We start from the raw sequence: 12327 nt of genomic DNA on the forward strand, positions 1-12327 counted from the left end.
CGGCGCATGAAATCTCGAGTAAATTTTCTGGAGAATTCTCGACTATTGCAAACGGGCTTTACACGTAATATCAACAAATTCTTTACCGAAGAAGTCTGAGAAAACCACTATACACCAACTCTAACCAATGTTACAATCTACAATCACACAAAACTTATTCTCGTAACTAAGAAAAGTAAAGCAAAATAGCATCAGTCGCATTCAAGGCTCGCAAAAAAAAACTAAACACAACTCAATGGCAAACGGAGACAAGAGATTAACCGACAGAACACACAATCAACAACAATAAACAGACAATTCATGAAAACAACAATAAAATTACAATTGTTATTCTTGTTCATTTACATCAAAACATTTCAATTGAATTATACAATTATATTACCTATTATAATTTATTTTCAGCATTATCGTATATTATGTATATAATATATATTTTAATATCTTGTCTCTTTCATTATATCGTTAATTTCCCTATTTTAATTCTTATTTTTTTAATCATCAGCGAAACTAATTATATATGCCTCCAATCCGATACTGAACATTTCATAAACTAAAAACAATACAGGTTCAAGCACCGTTGCCTGAGTTACTCCGCATGTAATGGTTCTAGGCAGGGGGGTGAAACTCCCTCTTCTATGATCCAATCTACAACCAAATATGGCCGACATGAATTTCCGGTTGAAGTGACAGTCAAAACCAAATTAACCTAATTCTTTTGATTGACAACCTGTTGACGTTTCAAAAATCATGTTTTTAATATTCACATTTCATTATTTAACTGAAAAATTACTTCCCTACTACATAACGAGGCGGATTATTTAGGAGATTCTAGTGCAGATTCAAGGAGATGTAACTTACGAACGACCGAATGTTGAATATTATTTTCATCTATTCTGATACTCGAAATTAGGTAGGTTGAGCTATTTTTGATCTCTGAATTTCTTATCATTCCAATTCCAAATGTTATTTACTAAGCTTTCTCTATCTTCATTCTCTTTTCTTTGTTTCAGATATGTTTTCAATTTCGAGATGTACAAGGGAACAAAAAATTTATCACAATGAAAGAGCCGGCCTGATAATTTAAATAGCTCATTATGTGAATAAATTCAATATAACTAAGCTTTTATAGGGACAGATTTTTGCTGAGGTTTTTATCGTGGTTGTTTTGTATCATACATATATGTGGATGTTACTTGATTTCCATTTCCTCTGCTTATACTGAGATTTTATATGGGAAACAGGTTTTACGATCAACAATTCTATTTGTTGATCGTTTGATATATTTCATCCTCAATATGTATTTGCATTAGGCTGACTGATATATAAATGTGCTCCTCTGGAAAATACTGTTTATAGAAATTTTATGAAAAATAAATAAATTGCTGAAATTCTAACTTTGTCCTACCTTGATGTTATTTTTTATGAAATGTAAATTTACAGCTTCTATCATGAATTCCAAATCTGTTTTCAATATTAATGGTAGAAGCTGTAAATTTACAATGAAGGTGAAAACAACTAAAAGTATGTATGTATGTACGCCTGTGAATTCAAAATTCCCGCCATTTAATATCTACTTCCACAACCAAATATGGCGGCATATAAATGACATTTGGTGTTGCCACAAATTACTTAGGAGTTTTCACTTCTTGTATATTAGTGTTCTGTGGTTCTAGGACTACTAGTCGACTCTCCAATCCTCACACACTGTTGCCTTCCGTTCATGTAACTCGGCAGAAATTTATAAGATAGTCTCCCCTGCATCCACTCTCTTTCAACGTCTTCATCAATATTTCATGTCTTACCGTATCAAAGGCTTTTTGTAGATCTACAAATATTCCTATGGCGGGGATGTTTTTATCTATAGCATCCGATATAAGAGCCACCAGTCTAGCAATTGCATCCTGTGTAGATCTTTTTCTTTGAAATCCGTATTGACTACGCGATAGCAAGTTATATTTTGTTAAGAAGCCCACTATTCGTGTTTTCAGGATCCTCTCGAAGATCTTCGCAAAAGTTGACGTCAGGGAAATCGGTCTATAATTTTTCATTTCTTCTTTATCCGACGACTTGTAAATCGGTATAACTGTTGCCTTCTTTAAGATTGTCGGAAAGGTACCAGTGGAAATGCTAATGTTTATAACTTTAGTCAGCGGCTTAATGATCAATTCGGCAACAGTTTTCACACATTCGGTTTTAATTCCGTCATGTCCTGGTGCCTTTGCTCATACAATACCTCTGCCTCATCAGTCTCGAAAAACACCATCGAATTCGCTATTATCTTTTTTCTCCTCTTAATGGAGTATGCAGGGTTCTTATTCTGCATTTTCGCTTCCAAATCACTTCCGATTTCAGAGAAGTACTTATTGAATTCCTCCGCTAATTTGTGGTCATCTTTAATTAATTCACCATTTGTTTCTATCTTGATTTCAATCCTACGTTTTTTGTCTCGTGCTTGCTCATTTACTACCTTCCATAGTCCTCTGCATTGGTTTTCATTTCTATCAATTTCTCTTCGGTAGTAATCCTTCTTTGCCTTCGTAAGTAGCCTCTCTAGCTTATTTTTATATTCTTTGAAATTGCTCAACATCACTATATCTTCAGGATGTTTAATCACTTCTTTATACATCCGCTCTCTTTCTCTTATTGACGTTATGAGTCCTTTCGTTACCCAAGGCTTCCTTTTAACATCTTTTTTATCTTCACTATTTTTGTGTTTATCTCAACTGCGGATTTAAGTTCAGCTATGAATCTGTTCCATGAGTCCTCGACCCTGTCCGGAGTTATCAAATCATCCCAATTAATGCTGCCCAGTGTCCCCTTCACCCCACCATAATCCATATATTTTCTCACTTTTTCAGGATCTGTCGCTGCTTGAGTCGTCTCACCTGATGAAATCCCCAGGAAAATTGTATAGTGGTCAGTGACTGTTATTGTATGCAGTATAGCGGGATGAAACACATAGTGAATCAATTTACTGTTCACAAAAATATGGTCTAGACAGGATCTGGTAGTAGCGGTAACGCGGGTGTAACCATTTATCATAGATTTATATCCATGCTCTGACAAAACATTCAGATAATCCTCGTTGTCTATTGTCTGCTCCAAAATATCCACATTTATAACCCCAACATGGACGGACATATCATAGCTTCCTGTTAGGTTATTATTTTCTAAGAACAGATCATGATTTTCATTAAATTCACACAGATGGAGAGCGATACAGTGCCAAAACCTGGATTTTTTTATTTAGTTTATTTATTATCATTTTGATTACTTTAATCTGACCCATATCAAGTATTTCGTAATTGTAAAGTAAGGCATTTTTAATAAAGATAACCACTCATAATTTTCACAATCATTTTGGTTGATTGATCCGTCATTGTATATAGCGTCATAGCCGGTCATCCTATAGAGATTCAAATTCGTTATATTCCATATGTTTCTGACAAAACTATATAGTCTATCTCAAACTCCAACTGAGACAGAACCACACTAAACTCATCAAAATTTTTTTCGAAGCTTCTAATGTTTGCGTGTACTATTCTTAAATTATACCCCTTTGTTACTTTGGCCATCCCAGACAGCTCCCAACAGTCTTCTATGTCATGTGTGTGGACTGTTTCCACCTGACAATCCCTAACAAAACATTCCATCACAGAATTGACAGAAACAAAATAACTGCTCCCATATCCACTCCAATGTATTCTTTTCAACCTTTCATACCTTCTACTTGTTCTGCTGATTTAAGATGTATTATCTAAGATATCTCAGTCTTTCGACAGAACACCTTTCCTCCCTTCGTCCATACGAACCTATAATCCTCGTTTATCAACTCCTTCGCTTTCCTGAACAACTCCTGTACAGATTTAGGAATATCTTCATTTATATAAATTCTTCTCTCTTCGCCTCCACGCTAATTTTAGTGTTTATAGAAATAATTGTGTAGGCGGGTTGGCACTGGCGCAGCTAGGAGGGAGCCGAAGCAGCCCCTCCCCCCAAAAATACCGAAAATTCAAATTTTTCCTAGAACAAATATTGAAGCTTTCGCCGAATATCATTATCGTTTTTTTTTTTTTTTTTTGGTGTAGCAGGGGGAAAATCTGCAAGACAGACGAACCACCCTCATCTCCTGAGGGGGAACAGTGTGGGGTTTCTCACTCTCCTGAGCTCGAGACCCACTAAAAACCCTACTGCTTCTTGAATTTTGGTTCCGGGCATTTGCCTATAAACCGTTCATCTCTTGGTCGGTTTTCTTCTCGCACACTATCGTGCTGGGATTTATATGTTTATCCTCTATTGGATTAACACTTTATTGAATTTTTCAATAAGTTTCTGTTGTTATTTTAATCTCTTTTTAATTGATCTCTTGGTCTCCTTCGGTAAATTCGCATTCTCCTTTTGTCTTCCTCTGGGTCGTAGTCCACTAGTCTCCTGAGTTCTTGATTCGGATGGTTTTTCGCTGTTTCGAATAATTTCTCTGCTTTTCTGTTCATGAATTCCGTTATGGTTTCCCATTTCAGGTCCTTATAAATCTGTCTATTCCTGACAAACCAAGGTGCATCTATTGCACATCGTAGCAGCTTGTTTTCAGTGGCCTGAATTCTTTTGATATGGCTCTTTGCCGCGAAACCCCAGGCAACTGATCCATAGGTCAGTTGAGGCCTAGCAACGGCTTCGATTATCTTCAATTTTGTCTCTTTCGACATGTGGCTTCTTCTTCCTATCAGAGGATAGAGTCTATTCATCGCTGCTTTCGTTATCATTATCGATATGCCAGTGTATAGCGCCCCCCCCAAAAAAAAAATAAAATCTTGGCTGCGCCACTGCGGATAGGTGAAGGCAGCCACTGATTCCGTAATTGATATGTGATTTGGGATCTTCAGGAATCAGCTAAACAGTCCGCCAATTGATTAATGAACTCCGCCTAGCGAAAGAAGAAATAAATAAGCTTTCAGCGCCAAAACCCCCTACATTGGCCGAAATTGCAAGTTCGGCAGCGAGAAACAATGTCACTTCTGACATTAAGAGGAATCAAGCAACGCTGATTGCTAAACCTCAAAATGTGCCCCCATCTAAACGCGCGCGTAAAGACAGCTCCTCGTCAGACGAGGAAAATACCAAAAAAGCAGCTGAAGTGCCTAGAAAAGACAGAATCCCAACCATCACGATGATGGGCACCTCAGATTGGGTAGCGATTTCTAAAGCACTCTACACCAAGAAGTTGAACTATAGCCGCGCAACCGTAGTTAAAGACGGTATCGCGTCAACCGTAGATCATTATAGAAAAATGACCAAATTTTTCGAACACCATGGTAAAGACTTTTTTTTTACCTACCAAATGGAGGAAGAGAAGAAGATATATGCCGTCATCAGGCATTTACCAATCGACGCTGATCTTGCGTTGATCAAGGACGACCTGATAGTCCAGGGAATATCAGACGCTGAGGTGTCCAGAATGACAACGTACAAGACGAAGAAGCCCATACCTCTCTACCTGGTTAAAACCCAGAAAAAGGAAATCTTCGAAGTGAAGCGACTCTACAATCTCTGTATTGCGGTTGAACAAAAAAAGAGGCCTGAAAGTCCAAGCCAGTGCTTTAGGTGCCAAAGGTACGGACATGCACAGAACAAATGCTCCTTCCCGTGGAGATGCGTGAAGTGCTCAGGCAGCCATAGCAGCAATGACTGCACACTCACCAGAAAAGGTGAAGAGAGTAATGCTACACGCGTCTTATGTGGAGAAGAAGGCCATCCAGCTAGCTACAAAGGATGTAGCGAGTTCAAGCTGATAACCAGAAAAGAAAATTCCCGAAAACCAACTGAACAGAAAAAGCCGGTAACTAAAACTACTTTTCAAAAAATTCAGGAAGTAGCGAAGGCCAAACCTACAGAACAGGAAAAGAAGAGAGAGACTTCAAAACAGGTTCAGAAAAAAGAAGAACAGAAAAAGCCTCCAATAAAACAGGCTGTGAACAATCAACAGGAGAAGAAAAAGATATCTGAATCAGCCGATGATTTAGATATCTTCACGGAAAAAATTTTCAACAAGATAATGTTGAAAATTGAGGGGGAAATGGAGAAAAAACTCCAAGCATTATTCAGTAAACTGAATTAATGGACATTACGGATATTAGGAAGAAATCCCTCAAGATAATCTCGTGGAACATAAACGGGATCAACACTCGAAAAGCCGAGATAGAAGAAATAATATCAGGGAAACAACCTGATATTATAGCCCTACAGGAAACAAGAATAAATCGGAACAGACGACTGAGTTTCATAAATTATGAAACATATAGATGTGACAGAATCACAAACACCGGAGGAGGAGAAGCAATATTGGTGAGAACAGATCTGAAACACTTCTTCAAATGTATATCCGACGAAACACAAGGAAAAACAGAAAAAGTGACGATTGTTGCCGAATTAAATCGTCAAAGAGTCGAAATTACTTCGGCATATAAGTCATCACAAAACAATTTATTGGAAGAGGAGATAAACAACATGTTGGAAGGAACAAACCCGAAAATCTGCATCGGAGAATGGATCAACATAACAGAGAATAGAAATGGCAAAAAACTCAAGGATTTCGCCGAAAAACAAAATGCCATAGTGATTGGACCAGAGTTACCGACATATCTTGCTTTTGGTAGAGGAATATCAGATGTAATAGATATCGCGATACTGAAAAATATAACTCAAGAATTCTCGACTGAAACTTTAGAAGATGAAACCTCAAACCACAATCCCGTGGAATTGACAATTGGAGAAGAACAAAGAGAAAAACTGCTGGAAATAAGGGAATATACCAATTGGGCTAAATACAGCCATTTAATACAATCGGAAATAACAGAAATTCCAACAATAAGCACTCCAGACGATCTGGAATGTGCGGTTGAAGCCCGGGTGTCCACTGGAAGCGTACTCGAGCGGCTACGCGCTCACGCGAAACGAGCGTGAACGTGCGGCAAGCCGCTACAGATCCCAAGTAACGTATTTCAATACAGCGTTGTCCACTGCATGTGACTTCGAGCGGGCGTTTTCAAGCGGCTACGAGCTCGTACGCGCGATCCGCCTGAAATGGGATCTGTAGCGAGTGTAGCGCGTGCACGCCCGTTGGCTCATTCATTTTCATACATTTCAGTCCGGTTAAATTGAGATTCAGTAAAGATTTTGTGCCTATGAAAGATTTCTATTGCTTAAATGGCTTCATCAGTGACCGAATTAAATCATCTTGGCTTTTTTCCTTATAAGGAATTGAGCATAACTTTTGGCGCCCTAAAAATGGGGTTTTTTGTAGTTTTTCAATCATATGTCTTCAAGAAATACAGATATCTACTGATTACTAGCGAGAAAAGCTATAGAGTACTGAATTCTACGTCGAATGAGATCAAGTGTGTACTTTTTCTCACTAATGGATCCCAAAAGGACAATTTCCTGAAACATTTCAAAATTTTATACATATTTCATATTGATTTCTCGGAAAAATCTTTGAAAGCAGCTTATATATAGTTCATCGTGATGCCAGATGAAGAAGACGCGTTGTCGGATTGCTCTGAGCAATCCGAACCTGAATTATTCTTAAAGTGCTGTAAAACTAAGAAATGCAGTGTGAAAGTCTGCATTAATTGTTTCTCAGTTTACCACAAGGGCTGCATTAAGAAATTGTCAAATTTAACAGTGATCGACCACGTGAAAGTGATATGTTGTGAAAAACGAAACAACGAAGCACTGCAAGGAAGTGACAAAGAAAATCTTTTAACCGAAATTCGTTACCTACGGGAACTAGTCGAGGAAACACGGGACAAAAATAATATCTTGAAAACGAACAACAAATTCCTAATGGATAGAGTAACTACACTTGAAGAACAAATACGGGAAAAAGAGGAAATAAAAAATCGCTCAGATAGTGAGGTAAATATAAACAGTGTTACAAAATACGCAACTGCGAGAACGGACACCTGTAAAACAATCTTAACCAATCAAGAAAGTACGTCGTCTACGCAAAAGATGCCACCACTAACTCGCAGTAAGCACAAATCACAGAATTCAGAAAAACTATACAGCAACGCTGTCACTCTGAACATACCCAAAAACACAGAGAAATCACAGACTCTAACCTTAAATGAAACAAAACAAAAGCAACCGATTATAACTGAGCGGAATTCAGAAATTCCAAACGGAAAAGAAGAATTTATCACAGTTAGGAACAAAAAGAATAGGAAATCAACAATTCCTAAAAATATAGGCACGGGTCAAAGGCAGACCGATTTCAGTGGACCGAAAAAGAAAATATGTTTATATCTTTACAGAGTAAACAGGAACGCAACGGAAGAAAAAATAAAGGACTTTATCAAAAACTCTCCTGGATTCGAAAACGCTGAAGTTAATGTCAAAGAAATACCAACCTCTGAGAACAGTCTACGGCGATATGTGGTAACAGCTCCTTTCAACAAAAAGGACGATATGTACGCATCAGATTTTTGGCCTGATGGAGTCGGAATAAAGCGCTTTGACTTCCATAAACACAAAGATTTCTTAGATCAACAAGGAGGCGATTTTTTATAAGAAACAAAAGATCAGCACACCAAGTAAGCCTCATATCGCAGAATATGCAGTCCATAGGAAACAGTATAAATGAACTGAACGCCTTACTCGAAGGACATCCAGATTGCCATTTCCTCACATTATCTGAGCACTGGAAGACTGAAGCACAGCTTCAATCATACAAAGTACAGAACTTCACCCTGGCTACCCACTACTGTCGACAGGAGAGAAGACATGGAGGAGCTGCTGTTGATGTAAATCAAGAACGGTACCAAATATAGAGTCCACCAACGAATAAATAACTTAGCTGAGCATCGAGTGTTTGAGTGTGCTGCAGTGGAGTGTTTTATGGGCAATCAAAGTGTCGTTGTTATCAGTGTTTATCGGTCACCCAAGAGCTCACTAGAATTATTTTACGAAAAACTAGAAGATGTCTTGGAAGTACTTGTCTTGGACAGAAAATTAACTTTTATATCAGGTGATTTTAATATTGATTTGAAAGATGATCACAATAATATTGTCAGAATGAACCTCTTACTCAGTTCATATTCATTCAGTTCTGCTTTCAATGAATACACTAGAATAACTCCTACATCTAGATCAGGTATAGATAATGTTCTCACTAACTGTGAATGTATCTGTTCAACCGATGTATTGTATACGGCTGTCTCAGATCACTTAGGGCTTAAACTCTCATTCACATTGAACTTTGCTATTAAACCTAGCATGTACTACAAAAGAACTTATACGTCCAAAAGTATAGAAATTTTTTCCAAAAAACTGACAGAACAAGATTGGCAACAGGTATATAACGCGGGAGAGAGTCAAGTAAATTCACAATGGAATTGTTTCATGAATCTCTTTCTGAGACTGTTCCATGAATGCTTTCCACTCAAACTAGTTGTCCCACAACGGTGCAAGCCCAAAATCTTCGACCCAGAGATAGAGGAATGGAAAAACAAACTCAGTGCATTACAGTTAATCTCGCACTATCACCCTGAAATGAAACAAACATACAATCGGTTCAAGAAGGAGTATAACAACTTACTAATTAAAAGTCGTTCGAACAACTATCACAGAAAAATTTCTCTATCAGATAATAAAACAAAAACAATGTGGGCCATATACAACGATGTGGTTGGTAAAGACAAGCATTCCAGTTCCAATAGTCACTTCAGGGAAACTCCAGCTGAAACAGCTAATCACTATAATAGCTTCTTGCTAGAAGTAATACCTAATCTGATGCAGAACAGTACAAGATCTACTTTCAGCTGTAACATCCTTCCAAACCAACTGTCTTTCTTCTTGAACCCCGTTACAGAAAATGAGATCCTATCATTGGGTAAAAGACTCAAGAATAAATTTACCAGTGGAGATGACGAAATACCAATAATTATCATCAAGCAATGTTTGAGTAGTATAACAGAAGTTCTGAGTTATATGGTTAATAATTCTTTTGTATATGGAATTTTCCCTGAACAACTAAAATTAGCTTCAGTAATTCCTGTCTATAAGAAAGGGGATCGCAGTTTGTTTGAAAGTTATAGGCCCATTAGCATATTGCCATCGTTCTCTAAAATATTTGAGATGGCTGCGTGCAACAGGTTGGTGAGCTTTCTTAGCAAATGTAGCATACTGAACAAAAACCAGCACGGTTACATTAGAGGAAAGTCTGTAACAAGTGCCATACTGCAGTTTACAGAAAAAATTGTTGAGGCATTTGAAAAAAATGAAATCCTATTGGGCATATTTTTGGATCTATCGAAGGCATTTGATTGTCTCAGCCATGAATACATCTTGATGAAACTTGAAAAATATGGTGTGAGAGGCATTGCACTAGATTGGTTTTCAAGTCGTACTTAGGAAACAGAAGACAAAGAACAGTCATAAAACAAGATGGCAACATCTCAAAATCAGAAATCCAAGAGAACCCCTCAGGTGTTGGACAGGGAAGCATATTAGGCCCCATTATATTTGTTCTCTTTATTAACGACGTATCTACTATCCTTGAGGATACTTGGGACGAGAATGCTACAGTAGAAGAGGTTCTAGGCGGCGCAGTTGGAATTGCTGAAGAATTGCGAGAGTTTTTGAATGACATGAGCAAGATTAATACATCAGGGGAAGAAAATGAAAGCAGATACTCGGATGAAATGCCCACGGAAAACAATCTAACTGATTGTCTTCTAACAAACTATGCAGATGACACGAGTATGCTAGTACCAGGTTCGGATTATCCTCAGCTACTCAGGACCAGTTCTTTGCTGTTCAATAGAATTGAGGAATGGTTCAAGAAGAATGGATTATTTCTCAACGCTGACAAAACGAATGTTATACTCTTCAGAACATCACAACAGAGGATACAGACACCAACTACTATCGAATTGGAAAACCTAGTAACAAAACCTAAAACCACAACAAAATTTTTAGGAGTCCATTTAGACGAAAACCTCAAATGGGAAGCCCATATTATCAGTCTGGGAAAGAAATTAAACTCTGTCGTTTATAACTTGAGAATAACCAGCCAATACTTAAATGCTGATTCGCTAAGAATATTTTATTTTGCCAGCTTTGAGAGCTTACTGAGATTCGGTTTGATTTTCTATGGAGCATGTTCTGGATTACAAGAGATTTTCCGCATCCAGAAGAGAATCATCAGAATCATCTTTGGGCTGGGTTACAGGGAATCATGCAGGGGAGTTTTCAAAGAGAACAAAATATTAACCGTATATTCTCTTTATATTTATGAATTGTTGATCTATATGTTTAGGAACCTAGGTGAATATAAACTATGTAGTTCAATGCATACCTATCACACTCGGAATTTTGATATTTGTTACCCCAAACATAGACTTTCTATCACTGAGAAACACCCAACTTATGCCTGTATCAGAATGTTCAATAGACTTCCTGACGAATTAAAAAATTGTAAAAGTATTTATGTCTTCAAAAAGAATTTGAAAGAGATGCTCATCACACTAGAACCCTATTCCATTGGAGATTACCTAGACAGATAGGGTGTAAGGTTTTTGACGTTGTTTCATTTAATGTGCATTTACCATGTACTTGTAACATTCTTTGAAATAAACATTATTATTATTATTATTATTATTATATATAAGAGAAGTATAAAAACGTATAAAAAAGTTGTAAAGCATTAAATTCCACATCGATTGAAAAAACGCGTCCATTACACAAATACAATTTTTTCGTTAAGATTTCAGATTTAAAACGTCATAGACCATTTCGTGGTCATTGACAGTCAACGACAATATCTCTGATATTTTGCTCAACATTGATATACTCTAATATGGAAACGGATTGAGGAACGCCGCCTCAATCGAGAATTGAGTGATCTATAAGAAAAAAATTGAGCTTTGTTTATATTCGGTTTTCAAGGGGAGATAAAATCGAAAAAAAAAACGAAAACACGCATTTTTGGTCACCAAAAAATTAGCTGAGGAAGAAAGCTAGGATAGTTTTTCTGGATGAGTAGTTCAAACAATTGAATACTTATTGGAAGAATTGTTTCTCGTTGTTCTCATCGCATTGTCAGTAAAATAAAATTCGATTCATTCAGTAGTAGTTGGGAAATATATAAGGTCCGTTCTTCGGTTGACATTAGAAATGGTTGAATTCTCTATTTGATTTTGGCTATAAAAATTGCAGCCATCGCAAACAACAAGCAATACTGTATTGAGAACGATCCTTCGGCTCCAACACTGAATTGAACGCACGAAGCCGCCTCCAGTGGACAACCTCTGTAGCGCCGCGCCGCCT

At 37.4% G+C, this 12327-nt stretch overlaps 1 protein-coding gene and 2 long non-coding RNA genes across 3 annotated transcripts in view; 1 reads left to right on the plus strand and 2 right to left on the minus strand.

The window, feature by feature from the left end:
• Positions 1 to 12327, minus strand: part of LOC123323050 (intraflagellar transport protein 122 homolog) — a 216085-nt gene that overhangs the window by 17770 nt on the left and 185988 nt on the right. The window lies entirely within an intron of this gene.
• On the plus strand, positions 607 to 1394 carry LOC123323053. Its single transcript, XR_006539246.1, has 2 exons — positions 607 to 910; positions 1011 to 1394. It is a non-coding gene; the product is annotated as an uncharacterized LOC123323053 (long non-coding RNA).
• On the minus strand, positions 1060 to 1662 carry LOC123323055. Its single transcript, XR_006539248.1, has 2 exons — positions 1406 to 1662; positions 1060 to 1336 (listed from the first exon to the last, which is right to left on the minus strand). It is a non-coding gene; the product is annotated as an uncharacterized LOC123323055 (long non-coding RNA).

This window comes from Coccinella septempunctata, chromosome 1, assembly GCF_907165205.1.
Source record: "Coccinella septempunctata chromosome 1, icCocSept1.1, whole genome shotgun sequence".
Lineage (NCBI taxonomy): Eukaryota > Metazoa > Arthropoda > Insecta > Coleoptera > Coccinellidae > Coccinella > Coccinella septempunctata.